The following is a 22723-nucleotide window of genomic DNA, read 5'->3' on the forward strand; positions in this document are numbered from 1 at the left end:
GTAGTCCCAGATACTCAGGAGGCTGAGGTGGGAGAATCACTTGAACCTGAGAGGTTGAGGCTTCAATGAGCTCTGATTGTGTCATTGCACCCCAGCCTGAGCAACAGAGCAAGATCAAGACCCTGTCTCAAAAAAATAAAAACAAACAAAAAAAGGTTTTGACAAGATGATCCTAATATTTGTATGGAAATTGAAAGAACCCGGAATACCCAAAACAATGTTGAAAAACAAGAACATAGGCCGGGCACAGTGGCTCAAGCCTGTAATCCCAGCACTTTGGGAGGCCGAGGCGGGTGGATCATGAGGTAAAGAGATCGAGACCATCCTGGTCAACATGGTGAAACCCCGTCCCTACTAAAAATACAAAAAATTAGCTGGGCATGATGGCGCATGCCTGTCATCCCAGCTACTCGGGAGGCTGAGGCAGGAGAATTGCCTGAACCCAGGAGGCGGAGGTTGCGGTGAGCCGAGATCGCGCCATTGCACTCCAGCCTGGGCAACGAGAGCAAAACTCTGCCTAAAAAAAAAAAAAGAAAAGAAAAGAAAAAGAAAAAGAAGAACAAAATTTTAGGTTTCACACTTCGCAATTTAAATACATATTACAATGCCACAATAGTCAAGACAGTAGGAACTGGCATATGACTAGGAATATAAGCTAATGGAACACAATTGAACATTCAGATATAAACCCTTATACTTATGGTCAATTAGTTTTCAAAAAAGTTTCCAAGGCAATTCAACAGGAAAAGTTAGTTTTTCAACAAATGATAATAGTACAATTGGATATCCATATGTAAAAAGAGTAATAAAGAACTTTACCTCACACTATACACAAAATAACTCAAAATGAATCAGAGACATAAATGAAACAGGTAAAGCTATAAAACTTTTAGAAGAAAACATAGCGGGGCCGGGTGCGGTGGCTCACGCTTGTAATCCCAGCACTTTGGGAGTCCGAGGTGTGTGGATCACGAGGTCAAGAGAAAGAGACCATCCTGGTCAACATGGTGAAACCCCATCCCTACTAAAAATACAAAAAAAAAAATTAGCTGGGCAAGGTGGTGCGTGCCTGTAATCCCAGCTACTCGGGAGGCTGAGGCAGGAGAATTGCCTGAACCCAGGAGGCGGAGGTTGCGGTGAGCCGAGATCGCGCCATTGCACTCCAGCCTGGGTAACAAGAGCGAAACTCGGTCTCAAAAGAAAAGAAAACATAGGGGAAAGCCTTCATGATATTGGGTTAGGCAAAAAAATTCTTAGATATAAAACACCAAAAATCACGATTGGGCAAAGAAAAAAATAACTTGAACTTTATCAAAAATAAAGAACTGAGAGCCCCTCTGCCACTGCCATTGCAGCAGTTCTGTCCTTGCTGCCCTCAGACTAGGGAAGGAAAAAAGAACCCGAGGGATTTACTTGCACCTCCAACATGCCAGTTGCCATGCAGAGTAGAGCCAAGTCTCTCATCTCTGTGAGCCCCCAACCCCCTGGTCTTCACCAAGCAGGGTCCTGCCTTGGGCCTACAGAATAGGTGCCCGACCTCCTGACTAAACATTCCCATTGTCAGTGGCTCTGTGTTGCTGTGTGGTGGAGCTCCCAGAGGCAACTGAAATGCCCTCTGAGTCTGCCACTGCAGTGCTACTGCCCTTGCTCCCCTTGGATTGGGGAAGGAACAAAGACCCTGAGTTCTGTACTCATACCTCCATCATGGCACAGCCAACCTAAGGAGAAGAGGCTAGTCTGTCTTCTCTGTCAGGCCCCTTCTCCCCCTCCTCATTCATCACCAGGCAGGGCCCCCTGGCTCGGGCCACAGTGTAGCCACCCCACCCCAGGATGCATGTTCCAATTGATAGCAGATCTGCATTTCTCTGGAGTGGGGACCCAAAAGACAAGTGAAAGACCCTCTGCAATTGTCACTGCCAAGGTGCCTGCCCCTTCTGCTCCCAAGCTGGGGAGGGAACACAAAGCCTGAGCTCACCCCAAAGCTGCATGTGAAGCCCAGGAATGTCAAGCCAAGCTCTGCAGCCAGCACTTAAGTGGGAGAGGAGCCCACACTCTCAGAGAACTAAGCGGAAGCATGGATGCAGACACAAGGAAATAGAGGAGTCACATAGCTGAGCAAGAGCCTACCTGTTGGCCATTACACTTAAGCACCATCTAGTGTATCACAGCCCCCCCCTTTTTTTTGTTTTTAATTAGCTAATATATCCTTCTGTGAAACCAAGGACAAGAATTCGGCTACAAATAAAGACCTAGCACAAAGCACCAGCACTTTAACAATGTGCAGTAATGAGGTCAACTGACTATACTGAAATTATACCACAGCTAAAGAAACATTACCTCACACAGAGGAGAAAGAACCAGCACAAGAACTCTAGCAACTCAGAAAGCCAGAGTGTCTTTTTTTCATCCAAACAACTACACTAGTCCCCCAGCAAGGATTCTTAACCAGACTGAAATGGCTAAAATAGCAGATATAGAATTCAGAATATGGACAGAAATTCAGATCATTTGAGATTCATCAGAAAGTGGAAACTGAATCCAAGGAATCTAAGGATTACAATGTAGCAATACAGAGTTGAAAGTCAAAATGGCCATTTTTTTTTTTTTGAGACAGAGTTTCGCTCTTGTTACCCAGGCTGGAGTGCAATGGTGTGATCTTGGCTCACCACAACCTCCGCCTCCTGGGTTCAGGCAATTCTCCTGCCTCAGCCTCCTGAGTAGCTGGGATTACAGGCGTGTGCCACCATGCCCAGCTAATTTTTTGTATTTTGAGTAGAGACGGGGTTTCACCATGTTGGCCGGGATGGTCTTGATCTCTTGCCCTCTGATCCACCTGCCTCAGCCTCCCAAAGTGCTGGGATTACAGGTGTGAGCCACCGCGGATTCTTAACCAGGCTGAAATGGCTAAAATAGCAGATATAGAATTCAGAATATGGATAGGAATTCAGATCATTTGAGATTCATGAGAAAGTGTAAACTGAATCCAAGGAATCTAAGGATCACAATGTAACAATAGAGTTGAAAGAAGAAATGGCCATTTTTTTTTTTTTAGATGGAGTTTCACTCATTACCCAGGCTGGAGTGCAATGGCGTTATCTCGGCTTACCACAACCTCTGCCACCTGGGTTCAGGCAATTCTCCTGCCTCAGCCTCCCGAGTAGCTGGGATTACAGGCGTGTGCCACCACGCCCTGCTGATTTTTTGTATTTTTAGTAGAGACGGGGTTTCACCATGTTGACCGGGATGGTCTCGATCTCTTGACTTTGTGATCCACCCACCTCGGCCTCCCAAAGTGCTGGGATTACAAAGAACCAAACTAATATGATAGAGCTGAAAAACATACTACTATCCATGAAAATTTCCCAAACCTTGCTACAAATGCCAACATCCAAATTCAGGAAAATCAGAGAACTGTTGCAAGTACTATATAAGAAGACCATCCCCAAGACATATAGTGGTCAGATTCTCCATCAGGCTAACAGCAGACATTTCAGCAGAAATTCTGCAAGTTAGGAGAGATTGGGGGCCTAGATTCAGCATTCTTAAAGAAAAGAAACTTCAACCAAGAATTTCATATTCAGCCAAACTAAGCTTCATAAGTAAAGGAAAAATAAGATCTTTTTTAGACGAGCAAAGGCTAAGGAAATTCATTACCATCAGACCTGCCTCATAAGAGTTCCTTAAGGGAATGCTAAATATGGGGGAAAAAAAGACCATTACTGGCCACCAAAAAAACACACTTAAATACATAGACCACTGACACTATAAAGCAACCACACAATCAGGTATAAGTAATAACTAGCTAACAACATAATGTTGGATCAAATCTGTGCAAATCAATATTAACCCTAAGTGTAAATGGGCTAAATGCCAAAATTAAAAGGTACCGAGTGGCAAACTGGTTAAAGAAGCAAGACCCAGTGGTATGCTGTCTTTAGGAGTCCCATTCACATACAACAACACCCATACCCATAAGCTCAAAATAAATGGATGAAGAAAAACCCACAAAGCAAACAAAGAACAAAAAAAAGCAGGGATTACTATTTTAATTTCAGACAAAACAGACATTAAACCAAAAATGGTAAAGAAAGACGAAGAAGAACATTACAAATGGTAAAGAGTCAACAAGAAAGGCCTGCGTTACAAGAGCTCCTAAAAGAGGCACTGCACATAGAAAGGAACAACCAGTACCAGCCATTCAAAAATCACACTAAATGCTAAAGAGCATCAACATAATGAAGAATCTACAACAACTAACTGGCAAAACAGCCACTTAGCATCAAAATGGCAGTATCAAATTCACACATAACAATATTAACCCTAAATGTAAATGAACTAAATGCACCAATCAAAAGACACAGACTGGCAAATTGGATAAAAATCCAAAACCCATCAGTGTGCTGTATCCAGGAAACCCATCTCACAGGCAAGGATACACAAAGGCTCAAAATAAAGGGATGGAGGAAGATTTACCAAGCAAATGGAGAGCAAAAAAAAGCAGGAGTTGCAATTCTCATCTCTGATAAAATAGACTTTAAAGCAACAAAGATCAAAAGAGACAAAGAAGGCCATTACATAATGGTAAAAGGATCAATAAAACAAGAAGAGCTAACGATCCTGAACATATATGGACCCAATGCAGGAGCACCCAGATACATAAGGCAAGTTCTTAATGACTTACAAAGAGACTTAGACTCCCACACAATAATAGTGGGAGACTTTAACACTCTACTGTCAATATTAGACAGATCAACCAGACAGAAAATCAACAAGGATATCCAGGGCTTGAACTCAGACCTGGAGGAAGCAAACCTGATAGACATTTACAGAACTCTCCACCCCAAATCCACAGAATACACATTCTTCGCAGCACCACATCACACCTACTCTAAAATTGACCACATAATTGGAAGTAAAGCACTGCTCAGCAAATGCAAAACAACTGAAATCATAACAAACAGCATCTCAGACCATAGTGCAATCAAGTTAGAACTCAGAATTCAGAAACCAACCCAGAACCGCACAGCTTCATGGAAACCGAACAACTGGCTCTTGAATGTTGACTGGGTAAACAATGAAATGAAGGCAGAAATAAAGAAGTTCTTCGAAACCAATGAGAACGAAGACACAACATGCCAGAACCTCTGGGACACATTTAAAGCAGTCTCTAGAGGAAAGTATATAGCCATAAGTGCCCATATGAGGAGAATGGAGAGATCCAAAATTGACACCCTATCGTCAAAATTGAAAGAGCTAGAGGAGCAACATCAAAAACACTCAAAACCCAGCAGAAGACAAGAAATAACTAAGATCAGAGCTGAACTGAATGAGATTGAGACAAGAAAAACCCTTCAAAAAATCAATAAATCCAAGAGCTGGTTTTTTGAAAAGATCAAAAAAATAGACAGACCACTAGCCAGATTGATTAAAAAGAAAAGAGAGAACAACCAAATAGATGCAATAAAAAATGATAAAGGGGAAATCACCACAGATTCCACAGAAATTCCAACCATCATCAGAGAATATTACAAACAACTCTACGCACATAAACTAGTAAACCTGGAAGAAATGGATAAATTCCTGGACTCCTGCGTCCTCCCAAGCCTAAACCAGGAGGAAGCTGAAACTATGAATAGACCAATAACAAGGTCAGAAGTCGAGGCAGCAATTAAGAGCCTACCATGCAAAAAAAGCACAGGTCCAGACGGGTTCACAGCCGAATTCTACCAGACACACAAAGAGGAGCTGGTACCATTCCTTCTAAAACTATTCCAAACAATCCTAAAAGAGGGAATCCTTCCCAAATCATTTTACGAGACCAACATCATCCTGATACCAAAACCCGGCAGAGACCCAACAAGAAAAGAAAACTTCAGGCCAATATCCATGATGAACATAGATGCAAAAATCTTCAATCAAATATTGGCAAGCCGATTGCAACAGCAAATCAAAAAACGTATTCATCATGATCAAGTAGGATCCATCCCGGGAATGCAAGGCTGGTTCAACATAACGCAAGTCTATCAACGTAATTCACCACATAAACAGAACCAAAAACAAAAACCACATGATTATCTCAATTGATGCAGAGAAGGCCTTTGACAAAATTCAACAGCCCTTTATGCTAATAACCCTCAATAAACTCGGTATCGATGGAACGTATCTCAAAGTAATAAAAGGTATTTATGACAAACCAACAGCCAATATCATACTGAATGGGCAAAAACTGGAAGCATTCCCTTTGAAATCTGGCACTAGACAAGGATGTCCTCTTTCACCACTCCTATTCAATATAGTACTGGAAGTTCTAGCCAGAGCAATCAGGCAAGGAAAAGAAATAAAGGGTATTCAAATAGGAAAGGTGGAAGCCAAATTGTCTCTATTTGCAGACGACATGATAGTATACCTAGAAGACCCCATCGCCTCAGCCCAAAAACTACTGAAACTGAAAAGCAACTTCAGCAAAGTCTCAGGATATAAAATCAATGTGCAAAAATCACAAGCATTCGTCTACATCAATAACAGACTTAAAGAAAGCCAAATCAAGAACGAACTGCCATTCACAATTGCTACAAAAAGAATAAAATACCTTGGAATACAACTCACAAGGAACATAAGGGACCTCTTCAAGGAGAACTACAAACCACTGCTCAACGAAATCAGAGAGGACACAAACAGATGGAGAAACATTCCATGTTCATGCTTAGGAAGAATTAATATCATGAAAATAGCTATACTGCCCAAAGTAATTTACAGAATCAACGCTATCCCCATCAAGCTACCATTGACTTTCTTCACAGAACTGGAAAAAACCACCATGAACTTCATATGGAACCAAAAGAGAGACCACATAGCCAAGTCAATTCTAAGCAAAAAGAACACAGCGGGGGGTATCACACTACCAGATTTCAAACTATACTACAAGGCTACAGTAATCAAAACAGCATGGTACTGGTACCAAAACAGAGATATAGACTAATGGAACAAAACAGAGGCACCGGAGGCAACACAACATATCTACAACTATACAATCTTTGATAAACCTGACAAAAACAAGCAATGGGGAAAGGATTCCCTGTTTAACAAATGGTGTTGGGAAAACTGGCTAGCCATGTGCAGAAAGCAGAAACTGGACCCCTTCCTGACACCTTACACTAAAATTAACTAACTCCAGATGGATTAAAGACTTAAACACAAGACCTGGCACGATAAAAACCCTAGAAGGAAATCTAGGCAAAACTATCCAGGACATAGGAGTAGGCAAGGACTTCATGAACAAAACACCAAAAGCATTGGCAACAAAAGCCAAAATAGACAAATGGGACCTAATGAAACTCCACAGCTTCTGCACGGCAAAAGAAACAGTCACTAGAGCGAATCGGCAACCAACAGAATGGGAAAAAGTTTTTGCAGGTTACCGATCTGACAAAGGGCTGATATCCAGAATTTACAAAGAACTCAAACAGATTTACAGGAAGAAAACAAACATGTGCAGAAAGCAGAAACTGGACCCCTTCCTGACACCTTACACTAAAATTAACTCCAGATGGATTAAAGACTTAAACATAAGACCTGGCACCATAAAAACCCTAGAAGAAAATCTAGGCAAAACTATCCAGGACATAGGAGTAGGCAAGGACTTCATGAACAAAACACCAAAAGCATTGGCAACAAAAGCCAAAATAGACAAATGGGACCTAATGAAACTCCACAGCTTCTGCACGGCAAAAGAAACAGTCACTAGAGTGAATCGCCAACCAACAGAATGGGAAAAAATTTTTGCAGTTTACCCATCTGACAAAGGGCTGACATCCAGAATTTACAAAGAACTCAAACAGATTTACAGGAAAAAAACAAACAAGCCCATTCAAAAGTGGGCAAAGGATATGAACAGATACTTTACGAAAGAAGACATATATGAGGCCAACAATCATATGAAAAAATGCTCATCGTCACTGATCATCAGAGAGATGCAAATCAAAACCACATTGAGATACCATCTCACGCCAGTTAGAATGGCGATCATTAAAAAATCTGGAGACAACAGATGCTGGAGAGGATCTGGAGAAAAAGGAACACTTTTACACTGTTGGTGGGAGTGTAAATTAGTTCAACCATTGTGGAAGACGGTGTGGCGATTCCTCAAGGCCTTAGAAATAGAAATTCCGTTTGACCCAGCAATCCCATTACTGGGTATATATCCAAAAGACTATAAATCGTTCTACTATAAGGACACATGTACACGAATGTTCATTGCAGCACTGTTTACAATAGCAAAGACCTGGAATCAACCCAAATGCCCATTGATAATAGACTGGATTGGAAAAATGTGGCACATATACACCATGGAATATTATGCAGCAATCAGAAATGATGAGTTTGTGTCGTTTGTAGGGACATGGATGGATCTGGAGAACATCATCCTCAGCAAACTGACACAAGAACAGAAAATGAAACACCGCATATTCTCACTCATAGGTGGGTGATGAAAAATGAGAACACATGGGCACAGAAAGTGGAGTACTAAACACTGGGGTCTATTGGGGGGAAAGGGGAGGGCCAGTGGGAGGGGGCGGTGGGGAGGGATAGCCTGGGGAGAAAAGCCAAATGTGGGTGAAGGGGAGAAGAAAAGAAACACACTGCCATGTGTGTACCTACGCAACAGTCTTGCATGCTCTGCTCATGTACCCCAAAACCTATAATCCAATAAAAAACTAAAAACAAACAAGCCCATTCAAAAGTGGGCAAGGGATATGAACAGACACTTTACGAAAGAAGACATATATGAGGCCAACAATCATATGAAAAAATGCTCATCGTTACTGGTCATCAGAGAGATGCAAATCAAAACCACATTGAGATACCATCTCACGCCAGTTAGAATGGCGATCATTAAAAAATCTGGAGACAACAGATGCTGGAGAGGATCTGGAGAAAAAGGAACACGTTTACACTGTTGGTGGGAGTGTAAATTAGTTCAACCATTGTGGAAGACAGTGTGGCGATTCCTCAAGGCCTTAGAAATAGAAATTCCATTTGACCCAGCAATCCCATTACTGGGTATATATCCAAAAGACTATAAATCGTTCTACTATAAGGACACATGTACACGAATGTTCATTGCAGCACTGTTTACAATGGCAAAGACCTGGAACCAACCCAAATGCCCATTGATAATAGACTGGATTGGAAAAATGTGGCACATATACACCATGGAATATTATGCAGCAATCAGAAATGATGAGTTTGTGTCATTTGTAGGGACATGGATGAATCTGGAGAACATCATCCTCAGCAAACTGACACAACAACAGAAAATGAAACACCGCATATTCTCACTCATAGGCAGGTGATGAAAAATGAGAACACATGGACACAGGGAGGGGAGTACTAAACACTGGGGTCTATTGGGGGGAAAAGGGGAGGGCCAGTGGGAGGGGGAGCTGGGGAGGGATAACCTAGGGAGAAATGCCAAATGTGGGTGAAGGGGAGAAAGGAAGCAAAACACACTGCCATGTGTGTACCTAAGCAACTGTCTTGCATGCTCTGCTGATGTACCCCAAAACCTAAAATGCAATAAAAAATTTTAAAAAATAAAAATAAAATAAAATAAAATAAAAACATCTTTCCACCTAGGATTGTGTACTTTAAACAATACAAAATCAGCTTAGGTAATCACAAAATAAGTAATTTACATACTTTTTGTATCTACTTTATGCTAAGAATTGAATGTATGTGTGGGTTGTGGTGGGATGGAAGATGATAGCACAAGTAATAGAAGACACCTCAGGCCTTTGAATTACTCTTTAAGTATGAAGCTAATTACATAATATTTTGATTGGCTTCAGTCCCAACTGCAGAATTTTCCAAAAAAAAAAAAAAAGAGTCAACAAGAAGACTTAACTATCCTAAATACATATGCACCCAACACAGGAGCCCCCAGATTCATAAAACTAGCTTTCAGAGACCTATGAAGAAACTTAGATAAATATACAATAATAGTGGGAGATTTCAACACCTCACTGACAGTATTAGGCAGCTCCTCAAAGCAGAAAACTAACAAAGATATTTGGGACCTGAACTCAACATTTGATCAAGTGGAACTAACAGACAACCATCCAAAAACAACAGACCATACATTCTTCTCATCTGCACATAGCCCATACTCTAAAACCGACCACACAGTCAGCCATAAGACAATTCTCAGCAAATTAAAAATTTTTAAAACCAACAACAAAAATCATACCAGCCACATTCTCAGACCACAGTGCAATAAAAATAGAAATCCATCCCAAGAAGATCACTCAAAACTATAAAATTACATGGAAATTAAACAAACTGGTACCAAATGACTTTGAAGTAAACAATGAAATTAAGGCAGTCATCAATATTCTTGGAAACTAATGAGAACAAAGATACAACATATCACAATCTCTGAGACACAGCTAAAACAGTGTTGAGAGGAAAGATTATACCATTCAATGATTTTTTAAAAATCTATGAAATTAATGAAGCTGGTTCCTTTAAAGAATAAAGAAAGATGGACCGATAGCTAGACTAACAAAAAAAAAGAGAAGACACAAATAAAAACAGAAATGATAAAGGGAACATCATCACCAACCCCACAGAGATACCAAAAAAAAAAAAAAATCCATTACCTACTATTATGAACATCTTTATATATATGAACTAGAAGACCTACAATAAACTGATAAATTCCTGGAGACATACAACCTCCATTGAACCAGGAAAAAATGCAAACCTTCACTAGATCAATGATGAGTTCCAAAATTGAATCAGTAATGAAAAGCCTATCAACCAGAAAAAAATAATAAAATAAAATAAAATAAAAACACAGGTCCAGAAGGATTCATAGCTGAATTCTACCAGATATATAAAGAAGAGCCGGTACCATTCCTATTGAAACTATTCCAAAAAATTGAGGAGGGTCTCCTTCCTAACTTATTCTTTGAGGCCAGTAACATGCTGATACCAAAACCTGGCAAGTAACAACAAAAAAAGGAAAACTTCAGGCCAATATCCTTGCAGAATGAAGCAGGTCAAAAAGCTAATTCACCAAGATTAAGTAGGCTTTATCCCTGGAATGCAAGGTTGGTTCAATGTATGCAAATCAATGAATGTTATTGATCACATAACCAAAACTAAAAACAAAAACCACACATTCATGTCAATAGATGCAGAAAAGGCTTTTTGACAGATTTCAGCATCCATTCATGTTAAAAACACTCAACGAACTAGGCACTGAAGGAACATACCTCACAATAATAAGAGCTATCTTTTGCCCATTTTTGAATGGTATATATCCAAAGGACCATAAATCGTTCTACTATAAGGACACATGCACACGAATGTTCATTGCAGCACTGTTTACAATAGCAAACACTTGAAACCAACCCACATGCCCATCAATGATGGACTGGACTGGGAAAATGTGGCACATATACACCATGGAATATTATGCAGCAATCAAAAACGATGAGTTTTTGTCCTTTGTAGGGACATGGACGAATCTGGAGAACATCACTCTCAGCAAACTGACACAAGAACAGAAAATGAAATACCGCATATTCTCACTCATAGGCGGGTGATGAACAATGAGAACACATGGACACAGGGAAGGGAGCACTACACACTGGGGTCTATTGGGGGGAATACAGGAGGGGCAGTGGGGGGGGAGGAGCTGGGGAAGGATAGCATGGGGAGAAATGCCAAATGTGGGTGAAGGGGAGGAAGGCAGCAAAACACACTGCCATTTGTGTACCTATGCAACTAACTTGCATGTTCTGCACATGTACCCCAAAATCTAAAATGCAATTTTAAAAAAAGAGCTATCTATGACAAACCCACAGCCAACATATACTGAATGAGCAAAAGCTGGAAGCATTTTCCTTGAGAACTGGAACAAGATGAGGATGTCCACTCTCAACATACTACTGAAAGTCTGGGAGAGAACAATCAGGCAAAAGAAATAAATAAAAGGCATCCAAATAGGAAGAAAGGAAGTCAAACTATCTCTGTTTGCAGACAATATGATTTTATACATAGAAAACCTCATAGTCTCTGACAGAAACCTCCTAGGTCATATCAACAACTTCAGCAAAGTTTCGGGATACAAAGTCAATGTAGAAAAATCAGTAGCATTTCCATACATCAATAATGTCCAAGCTGAGGAACAAATAAAGAATGCAATCTCATTCACAATAGCCATGAAGAGAATAAAATACCTGGTAATACAGCTAACCAGGGAGATAAAAGATATCTGCAATGAAAATTACAAAACACTGCTGAAAGAAATCAGAGATGATACAAACAAATGAAAAAATCGGCCGAGCACAGTGGCTCACGCCTGTAATCCCAGCACTTTGGGAGGCGGAGGCGGGTGGATCATGAGGTCAAGAGATCGAGACCATCCTGGTCAACATGGTGAAACCCCGTCCCTACTAAAAATACAAAAAATTAGCTGGGCACGGTGGCACTTGCCTGTAAGCCCAGCTACTCGGGAGGCTGAGGCAGGAGAATTGGCTGAACCCAGGAGGCGGAGGTTGCGGTGAGCCGAGATCGCGCCATTGCACTCCAGCCTGAGTAACGAGAGCGAAACTCCGTCTCAAGAAAAAAAAAAGAAAGAAAAAATCATTCCATGCTTGAGGGTAAGAAGAATCAATATTGTTAAAATAGCCATACTGCTTAAAGCATTTTATAGATTCAATCCTATTCTTATCAATAACTACCAATGACATTCTTCACATAATTAAAAAAATAATATTCTAAAATTCATATGGAACCAAAAAAGAGCCCAAATAGCCAAAGCACTCTTAAGCAAAAATTACAAACCTGGAAGAATCACATTACTTGACTTCAAACTATACAAGGCTAGAGTAACCAAAAGAGCATGGTACTGGTACAAAACAGACATATAGACCAATGGAACAAAATGGAAATCCCAGAAATTAAGTCATGCGCCTACAGACATCTGATCTTTGACACTGACAAAAACAAGCAATGGGGAAATATACTCCCTAGTCAATAAATGGTGCTAGGATTGCTGGTTAGTTGTGTGCAGAAGATAAAAACCAGACTGCTTCTTTACACCATATACAAAAATCAACCCAAAATGGTTTAGAATTAAATGTAACAACTAAAACCACAAAAGCCCTCAAAGAAGACCTAGGCTATACCATTCTAAACCATGGGCCCTGTCAAAGATTTCATGATGGAGACATCAAAAGCAATGGCAACAACAATAAAAATTGATAAATCGCACCTAGTTAAACTGAAGAGCCTCTGTAAGGCAAAAGAAACTATCAGTAGAATAAATAGACAACCCACAGAACGGGAAAATATTTGCAAATTAGGCATCTGACAAAGTTCTAATATCTAGAATCTATAAGGCCCTTAAATTAACCAAAACCAACCAATCTCATTAAAAAGTGGGCAAAGGATACGAACAGATACTTTTCCAAAGAAGTCATACACGTGGTCAAAAAGCATATGAAAAAATGCTCTACATCACTAATCATTAGAGAAACGTTAGTAAAACCCACAATGAGATACCATCTTACACCAGTCAGAATGGCTATTATTAAAAAGTAAAAAATAACAGATGCTGGCAGTGTCACAGAGAAAAGGGAACACATACACTGCTGGTGGGAATGTCAATTAGTTCAGCCATTGTGGGAAGCAGTTTGACAATTCCTCAAAGAACTTAAGACAGAACTACCACTTGACCCAGCTATCCATTATTGGGTATACACCCAAAGAAATATAAATTTTTCTGCCATAAAGACAGATGCATGCATATGTTCCTCACAGCATTACTCACAACAGCAATGCCATGGAGTCAAATGCCCATCAATGGTATACTGAAAGAAAGTGTGGTACATATACACCACAGAATACTGTGCAGCCATAAAAAAATAAGATTATATCCTTGGCAACAGTAACATGGATGGATCTGGAGGCCATTATTCTAAGCAAACTAACACAGGAACGGAAAATCTAACACCACATATTCTTATTTATAAATGTAAGCTAATATTGAGTACACATGGACACAAAGAAGGGAACAATAGACACTGGGGCCTACTTGAGGATGGAGTTTGGGAGGAGGGTGAGGATCAAAAACTACCTGTTGGGTACTATGCTTATTGCCTGTGTGATGAAACAATATGTACACCATACCCCTGTGACACACAATTTATCGATCAAACCAATCTGTTCCTGTACCTCTGAAACTAAAATAAAAGTTAAAAAAATCAAAACGTTTGCCCTTCAACTTACACCAGTAAGAAAATGAAAAGACAAACCACAGGCTTGGAGCAAATATTTTCAAACTACATATCTGATCTTTATCAGTTGTATATAAGGAAATCTTTTTTTTGAGACGGAGTTTCATGCTTGTCACCCAGGCTGGAGTGCAATGGCGCAATCTCGGCTCACCGCAACCTCCGCCTCCTGGGTTCAGGCAATTCTCCTGCCTCAGCCTCCCGAGTAGCTGGGATTACAGGCATGCGCCACCGTGCCCAGCTAATTTTTTGTATTTTCAGTAGAGACGGGGTTTCACCATTTTGAGCGGGATGGTCTCGATCTGTTGACCTCGTAATCCACCTGCCTTGGCCTCCCAAAGTGCTGGGATTACAGGCTTGAGCCACCGCGCCCGGCTCTATAAGCAACTCTTACATCTCAATAGTAAGGAAGCAAACAACCTAATCAGAAATGGGCAAAATATGTAAGGAGGCATTTCTCCAAAGAACATATACAAATATCTAACAAGCAAATAAAAAGATGCTCAATTAGCCATTAGGGAAATGTAAATCTAAACCACAATGAGATACTACTCCACACCCACAAGAATATCTACACACACACACACACACACACACACACACAAAACGGGGAAATAAAAAATGTGGGCCAGGCGCGGTGGCTCACGCCTGTAATCCCAGCACTTTGGGAGGCCGAGGCGGGTGGATCACGAGGTCAAGAGATCGAGACCATCCTGGTCAACATGGTGAAACCCCGTCTCTACGTAAAATACAAAAAATTAGCTGGGCATGGTTGCGCGTGCCTGTAATCCCAGCTACTCGAGAGGCTGAGGCAGGAGAATTGCCTGAACCCAGGAGGCGGAGGTTGCGGTGAGCCGAGATCTCGCCATTGCACTCCAGCCTGGGTAACAAGAGCGAAACTCCGTCTCAAAAAAAAAAAAAACAAATGTGATGATGTGAAGAAATATATTGCTGGTGGTTCATGTAAATCTAATAACTGTAAAATAGTACAGCCCCTTAGGAAAACATTTTGGCAGAAAATTAAACATATAGTTATAATATGACCAAGTAATTGCACTCATAGGTGTTCAAGAGAAACGAAAACGAATACCCACGCAAAAATTTGTACACAAATGTTCATAGCAGCTTTGTTCACAATAGTCAAAAGATAGAAACAATGCAAATGTCCATCAACTGATGACTGGATAGAGAAAAATGTAGCATACTGATGCAATGGAAGATCATTCAGCTATGAAAACTATTTACATATGCCACAACATGAATCAACTTTGGCGACATTATTTACATTAAATGTTCAGGATAGGCAAATGCATAGGCACAGTAAGTAGATTAGTGGTTGCCTGATGCTGGGAGTAGTAATGAAGACTGACTGCAAATGGGCAAGGAAGATGTCACTGACATGATGAAAATGTTCTAAAATTAGATTATAGTGATGGTTGTACCACCCAATAAATTTATTTATTTATTTTTTGAGACGGAGTTTCGCTCTTGTTACCCAGGCTGGAGTGCAATGGCGTGATCTCCGCTCACCGCAACCTCCGCCTCCTGGGTTCAGGCAATTCTCCCGCCTCAGCCTCCCTAGTAGCTGGGATTACAGGCACGCGCCACCATGTCCAGCTAACTTTTTGTATTTTTAGTAAAGACGGGGTTTCACCATGTTGACCAGGATGGTCTCGATCTGGTGACCTCATGATCCACCCGCCTCGGCTTCCCAAAGTACTGGGATTACAGGCTTGAGCCACTGCGCCTGGCCGACTGCTCAATAAATTTATACAATCACTTTAAATATGTGAATTTTAGGGCATGTAAATTATCTAAATATGTTTTTAAAACACATTGAGCATCAAGCAAGAAAAAAAGAGAACGTTCACCCCTTTGACAATTTCTTAGGGATTATACAGAGGTCATTAGGCTGTTTGTTGTTTTTGCTGTGGTGGTGGTGGTGGTGATGGTAAGGGTTGTGGTTTTCCCATCAGAGCCAAGGGTCAAGCAACCATTTGGTCATTTAAAATCATTCTCAGAAAACTGACACAGAACAGAAAATGAAATACCGCATAGGTGGGTGATGAACAATGAGAACACATGGACACAGGGAAGGGAGTACTACACACTGGGGTCTATTGGGGGGAATAGGGGAGGGAGGCAGCAAAACACACTGCCACGTGTGTACCTATGCAACTATCTTGCATGTTCTGCACATGTACCCCAAAACCTAAAATGCAATAAAATAAATAAATAAAAATGTTTAAGTCAATTTAAAAAGAATATTGCTGGCTTGAAATTTGGAGTAGTAATAGGGGCAAAGAAAAGTGGATGGATTTTTTTCAATATTCAAGATGTACAAATGACAAAATTTTGTAGTGGTTAGATACATAGCGAAAGGGGAAAGGTGAGGAGGCCTCAGACTGAGTGTGGTTAAAGTTGAATTCCTGTTGTCCTCCCAAACTGGCTGTCCTCTGACGCTGCCAATCTCAGTGAAGGGATCAGCATCCTGACACAGAGTTGGCATTCATTGATTCCCTTTGGAGTGAATGAATAGAGCATGATAAATAGAGTAAAAATATGGCTAAACAAGGCAGACACGAGGTACTGCCAAATAGCCAGTCCTAAACTCACCCTTAAGGTTGGCTCAGCAGATGTCCAGCACATTTTTCTTCTCACTTTTCAAACTATTTTGGAAATCATTAAGTCTCCCTCAGCCAGAAGAACACTCACCTTCCTATCAGCCATTCCTTCCCTATAACCTATAGGTGCTGAGCAGGTTGGGTTTTTTCCAAGAGCCTCTTATCCCGTAATTTTTTTTTTTTTTTTTGAGACGGAGTTTCACTCTTGTTACCCAGGCTGGAGTGCAATGGCGCCATCTTGGCTCACCGCAACCTCTGCCTCCTGGGTTCAGGCAATTCTCCTGCCTCAGCCTCCTGAGTAGCTGGTATTACAGGCACGCGCCACCATGTCCGGCTAATTTTTTGTATTTTTAGTAGAGACGGGGTTTCACCATGTTGACCAGGATGGTCTCGATCTCTTGACCTCGTGATCCACCCGCCTCGGCCTCCCAAAGTGCTGGGATTACAGGCGTGAGCCACCGCACCGGCCTCTTCTCACTTTTCAAATGATTTTGGAAATCATTAACTCTCCCTCATCCAGAAGAACACTCAACTTCCTATCAGCCATTTCTTCCCTATAACCTATAGGTACCAAGCAGGCTGGGTTTTTTTCCAAGAGCCTCTTATCCTGTAAATTTTTACACATGGCAATGGCAGGTGTATGTACAGCCCATAGGAGCATGGGAGATGCTTCATGTTATAGAAAGGGGATTACAGTGGTGCCCAGTTGATGGATCTATGTTCAGTTTGGCTCCAAGCAGGAAGAGACTCTTCCCACCAAATAGTTTTATTAACCTGGGGGTCCCCCTCCTAGCCCCTGGAGGGAGAAAACACAGCCGTCAGAAACATTGTAAACACGGAGTGATCTGCTTGGGTGGTTTCACTGTAGTTCCCAGGGTTGACAAGCAGAAATACAGAACTAATCTTGGTTCATGATACAGACATCAAAAACAAGGAAGTGATCTGTTCCAGTACAAGCTTCCAAGAAATAAAAAACTAGGTGGGGGGTCGGGTGCGGTGGCTCACGCCTGTAATCCCAGCACTTTGGGAGGCCGAGGCGGTTGGATCACGAGGTCAAGAGATCGAGACCATCCTGGCCAACATGGTGAAACCCCGTCTCTACTAAAGATAGAAAAAATTAGCTGGGCACAGTGGCGCGTGCCTGTAATCCCAGCTACTCCGGAGGCTGAGGCAGGAGAATTGCCTGAACCCAGGAGGCGGAGGTTGCGGTGAGCTGAGATCGCGCCAGTGCACTCCAGCCTGGGTAACAAGAGTGAAACTCCATCTCAAAAAAAACAAAAAAACTAGGTGGGGCACACTAAAGAAGCTCCCAGACTCAACCGCCCAGTGAACATTCGCTTCATCATACTGGTTATGAGATAAAGTATAAGTTTTTTAAACCTTATGATAAATAACCATACTTATGTCTTCTGCTGTTGTGAAAATTATAGTATTTTACATAATATATGATCACCGTTATCATTATCACCAGTTCCTTAATAAGAAGAAACCGGAAGGTGATACCAAAATGTTCATCCATAATGTTTACATTTGTCTTCATAGTTAATGTAAAATAAACTGTATGTAATTTTTACTACAGTGTGTCCTGAAAGGGCAAACCAAGCTACAAGGAACTCTAAAAGACTACTATATGAGAGTAAATTATGAAAGAGTTTCTTTCTTTTTTTTTGAGACGAAGTTTCGCTCTTGTTACCCAGGCTGGAGTGCAATGGCGCAATCTCGGCTCACCGCAACCTCCGCCTCCTGGGTTCAGGCAATTCTCCTGCCTCAGCCTCCTGATTAGCTGGGATTACAGGCACATGCCACCGTGCCCAGCTAATTTTTTGTATATTTAGTAGAGACGGGGTTTCACCATGTTGACCAGGATGGTTTCGATCTCTTGACCTCGTGATCCACCCACCTCGGCGTCCCAAAGTGCTGGGATTACGTGTTTCTTAAATATGAGAGGTCAAGTTTTTCTTTCAGCGACTGAGTTAAAGCACCCAACTCACTTATCATGAGACTTTTGTTAGGCAGTGTACTATGTCCAGTCAACGCAACATCATTTTAGGCAATCATCTGGTTAAAATGTTTCCTTAAGTAAGGCATTCACAGATGCACTTCAGAGTTGACATTCAATTAATAGGTTGAATGTCCTTTCCAGGGCAGTCAGGAGTATTTAAAGGCATGAGGCCAGGCGCGGTGGCTCACGCCTGCAATCCCAGCTACTCGGGAGGCTGAGGCAGGAGAATTGCTTGATCCCAGGAGGCGGAGGTTACGGTGAGCCGAGATCGCGCCATTGCACTCCAGCCTGGGTAACAAGAGCGAAACTCCGTCTCAAAATAAAATAAAATAAAATAAAATAAAATAAAATAAAATAAAAAAATAAAGGCTTGAGAACACATGGACATAGGGAAGGGAGAACTATACACTGGGATCTACTGGGGGGAATAGGAGAGGGACAGCGCGGGGGGGGGAGCTGGGGAGGGATAGCCTGGGGAGAAATGCGAAATGTGGGTGAAGGGGAGGAAGGCAGCAAAACACACTGCCAAGTGTGTACCTATGCAACTATCTTGCATGTTCTGCACATGTACCCCAACACCTAAAATGCAATACACAGTGGGGTCTATTGGGGGGAATAGGGGAGGGACAGCACGGGTGGGGGGAGCTGGGGAGGGATAGCATGCGGAGAAATGCCAAATGTGGGCGAAGGGGAGGAAGGCAGCAAAAAACACACTGCCACGTGTGTACCTATGCAACTATCTTGCATGTTCTGCACATGTACCCCAAAACCTAAAATGCAATAAAATAAATAATAAAAATAAATAAATAAAAGAAAGAAAGTGCTGCAAGATCCTGCAGACAGCTAAGTCGCACCTTCCACTCTACGGCCGAACAGAGTGAGGCAGGGAGAAGAGGGTTAGGGACTCGCTGAAAGGTAAACACCAAGTCCTTGACAGATCCCCGGGCTGTTAAGTTCGACCGAGATTGAAACAATGTACACTGGGCGTCAGTCACAACGCGAGCGAGCTCCGGCTCTTCCAGCTCTTCCCGAGCGCTAGGCCCATCCGGCCTCACGCTGACCTCCGGGCAAGACTCTCGCACGAGCGGCACGGATCGTGACGACAGCCCCGCGGCAAAGCGGGAGCGGCCTTGTCCTCCGCCGGGGTGAAGGTGAGTAACCACCGCCTTTGGGCCCAGCGGCCCGGGTGGGAGCCTCCGCCGCCCACTGCCACAGGCCTGGGCAAACCCAGCCGTGGCACCCATCCGGGACGCCCCCTTCCCTGACCCACGGGACGGAACCCACCTGTGCTGGAGGTCGTCACTGCTCACTCCGCAGAGAGGGCGGAATTCCAAGCAAGGAGAGCCTTGGGAAGCAGCCTTTCGCCCGCTTTTTGCTTCCCCCCCAACCCCCACAAAACCGTCGGCCCCACGCTCCCCTCCCCCAGCCGCCTACTCCGGCCCAGCAGAGAACCTCTAGGCCCCGCCCCACTCCTTCCGGCCGTGCGGGGTGGGTGCCTCTGGCGTCCGGGAGGGACTTCACCCGGTGTTAAGGCGTGAGTCCCCCATACAGAAGGATTGGGCCGGGGCATCTACAATCACATTTATTTATTTAATTTTTTTTTTTTTTTTTTGAGATGGAGTTTCGCTCTTGTTACCCAGGCTGGAGTGCAATGGCGCGATCTCGGCTCACCACAACCTCCGCCTCCTGGGTTCAGGCAATTCTCCTGCCTCAGCCTCCCGAGTAGCTGGGATTACAGGCGCGCGCCACTATACCCGGCTAATTTTTTGTATTTTTAGTAGAGACGAGGTTTCACCGTGTTGACCAGGATGGTCTCCATCTCTTGACCTCATGATCCACCTGCCTCGGCCTCCCAAAGTGCTCGGATTACAGCACATTTATTTTTTATTTATTTATTTTTTCCATTCCTGTGTAACTCTTTAGTGTTTTTTTTTAATAGCATTTTAGGTTTTGGGGTACATTTACAGACCATGCAAGATAGTTGCATAGGTACACACGTGGCAGTGTGTTTTACTGCCTTCCTCCCCTTCACCCACATTTGGCATTTCTCTCCAGGCTATCCCTCCCCAGCTTACCCCCCACACTGTCCCTCCCCTATTCCCCCCAATAGACCCCAGTGTGTATTGCATTTTAGGTTTTGGGGTACATGTGCAGAACATGCAAGATATTTGTATGGGTACACGCGTGACAGTGTGTATTGCTGCCTTCCTCCCCTTCACCATTTATTGAACAGATTTTAAGCCATGAGCGCAGGAATGACAAAAGACAGGCCCATAAAGCTATGCTGCGTGTAAAACCTGGGTCACCTCCCTGCCATTTCAGTGCTTCTCCCGAGTCCCCCCAGACGCTTCTATTTATGGTGGTTTATTGAGGTTTGCTACAACTAAAATTCTACTACCTTTCTACCACTTTTTTGAGTTTATGGATGTCATATATCGCTCATTGCTTTACTCCCATTGATTCAGCTGAGTTTCTTAAACCCAGGGTCCAGATATAGTGCTACATACAGTGAGCATTAGAAGGGAATAAGCCATTATGAGTGAATGCGTAAAAAAATTTTTTATGACACTTTGGCCTTCTGCCTTTTTGTTTCATTCTCTCTGCTTATTGGTCTCATTGGAATAAATCTTAGGGACTTACAGAAAACAAGCAAGCAGATAATTTCCATATTTACCATATTTAGTTTTTTTTATTTTATTGCATTTTAGGTTTTGGGGTACATGTGCAGAATATGCAAGATAGTTGCATACGTACACACATGGCAGTGTGTTTTGCTGCCTTCCTCCCCTTCACCCACATTTGGCATTTCTCTCCAGGCTATCCCTACCCAGCTCCCCCCCCCGACTGTCCCTCCCCTCTTCTCCCCAATAGACCCCAGTGTTTGGTACTCCCTTTCCTGTGTCAAAAAATTAAGAACAATACATATTACAAAGAGCAACCAAAAACTATACTGAAATAGTATGTGCAATGGAAATCCAAGGCAGAGGAAAAAAAAATCCAGAGTAAGAACAACAACAAAAAATCAAATGCATATATACTGAAAATGGGAAATTGTGCAGTATATATTCGAGATTAAAAGTATTAACCTAATGTCAAAAAGCAATGAAGGAACTGATTTCTAGAAGTCAGGATCAACAGAAGAGGAAAAAGCCTCTGCACTTTTGCCCTGGAATTCCTTCTGCCATGAATGCTCTTGCCCCCCACTTGTTTATTTGGAAAACTACTCATTATTTTTGACTCAATTTCGATAGTACCTCCTCTGTGAAGCCTTCTCTGTCTTTCCCAGATAAGTTTGTACTATTTTTTTCCCTGGGTCCAGTGTGCCCAGTGGATCTCATACAGGCCTGAAAAGTACCACTTATTCTGGATAATAATTTCTCTTTCTGCATGTCTTTGTCCTCTAATGAATAAGTAGCTTCTTGAGAGCAGAAAGCTTGTATTTTTCATGCTTGTTCTCCACGCACACAGAGCCTAACATGTCTATATATTTAATAAATATTTGGGCTGGGCGCAGTGGCTCAAGCCTCTAATCCCAGCACTTTGGGAGGCCGAGGCAGGTGGATCACGAGGTCAAAAGATCGAGACCTTCCTGGTCAACATGGTGAAACCTCGTCTCTACTAAAAATACAAAAAAATTAGCTGGACATGGTGGCGCGTGCCTGTAATCCCAGCTACTCAGGAAGCTGAGGCAGGAGAATTGCCTGAACCCAGGAGGCGGAGGTTGCGGTGAGCCGAGATCACGCCATTGCACTCCAGCCTGGGTAAGAAGAGCGAAACTCCGTCTCAAAAACATA

At 42.4% G+C, this 22723-nt stretch overlaps 2 protein-coding genes across 5 annotated transcripts in view; one reads left to right on the forward strand and one right to left on the reverse strand.

Moving 5' to 3' along the window:
• The window catches only part of TMLHE (trimethyllysine hydroxylase, epsilon), a 169154-nt gene extending 148797 nt beyond the window's left edge, over positions 1-20357 (reverse strand). For 3 of the 4 annotated variants that reach the window (XR_004738823.3, XM_035289569.3, XM_035289570.3), the window contains exon 1: positions 20214-20357. The gene's annotated coding sequence lies outside the window, so the exon portion shown is untranslated. The remainder of the gene's footprint in view (positions 1-20213) is intronic. The other variant, XM_035289568.3, reaches the window with a different exon arrangement.
• The window catches only part of SPRY3 (sprouty RTK signaling antagonist 3), an 87781-nt gene continuing 84948 nt past the window's right edge, over positions 19891-22723 (forward strand). The window contains exon 1 of the mRNA XM_035289571.3: positions 19891-20080. The gene's annotated coding sequence lies outside the window, so the exon portion shown is untranslated. The remainder of the gene's footprint in view (positions 20081-22723) is intronic.

The sequence above is a fragment of the Callithrix jacchus genome, chromosome X (assembly GCF_049354715.1).
Source record: "Callithrix jacchus isolate 240 chromosome X, calJac240_pri, whole genome shotgun sequence".
Taxonomy (NCBI): Eukaryota; Metazoa; Chordata; class Mammalia; order Primates; family Cebidae; genus Callithrix; species Callithrix jacchus.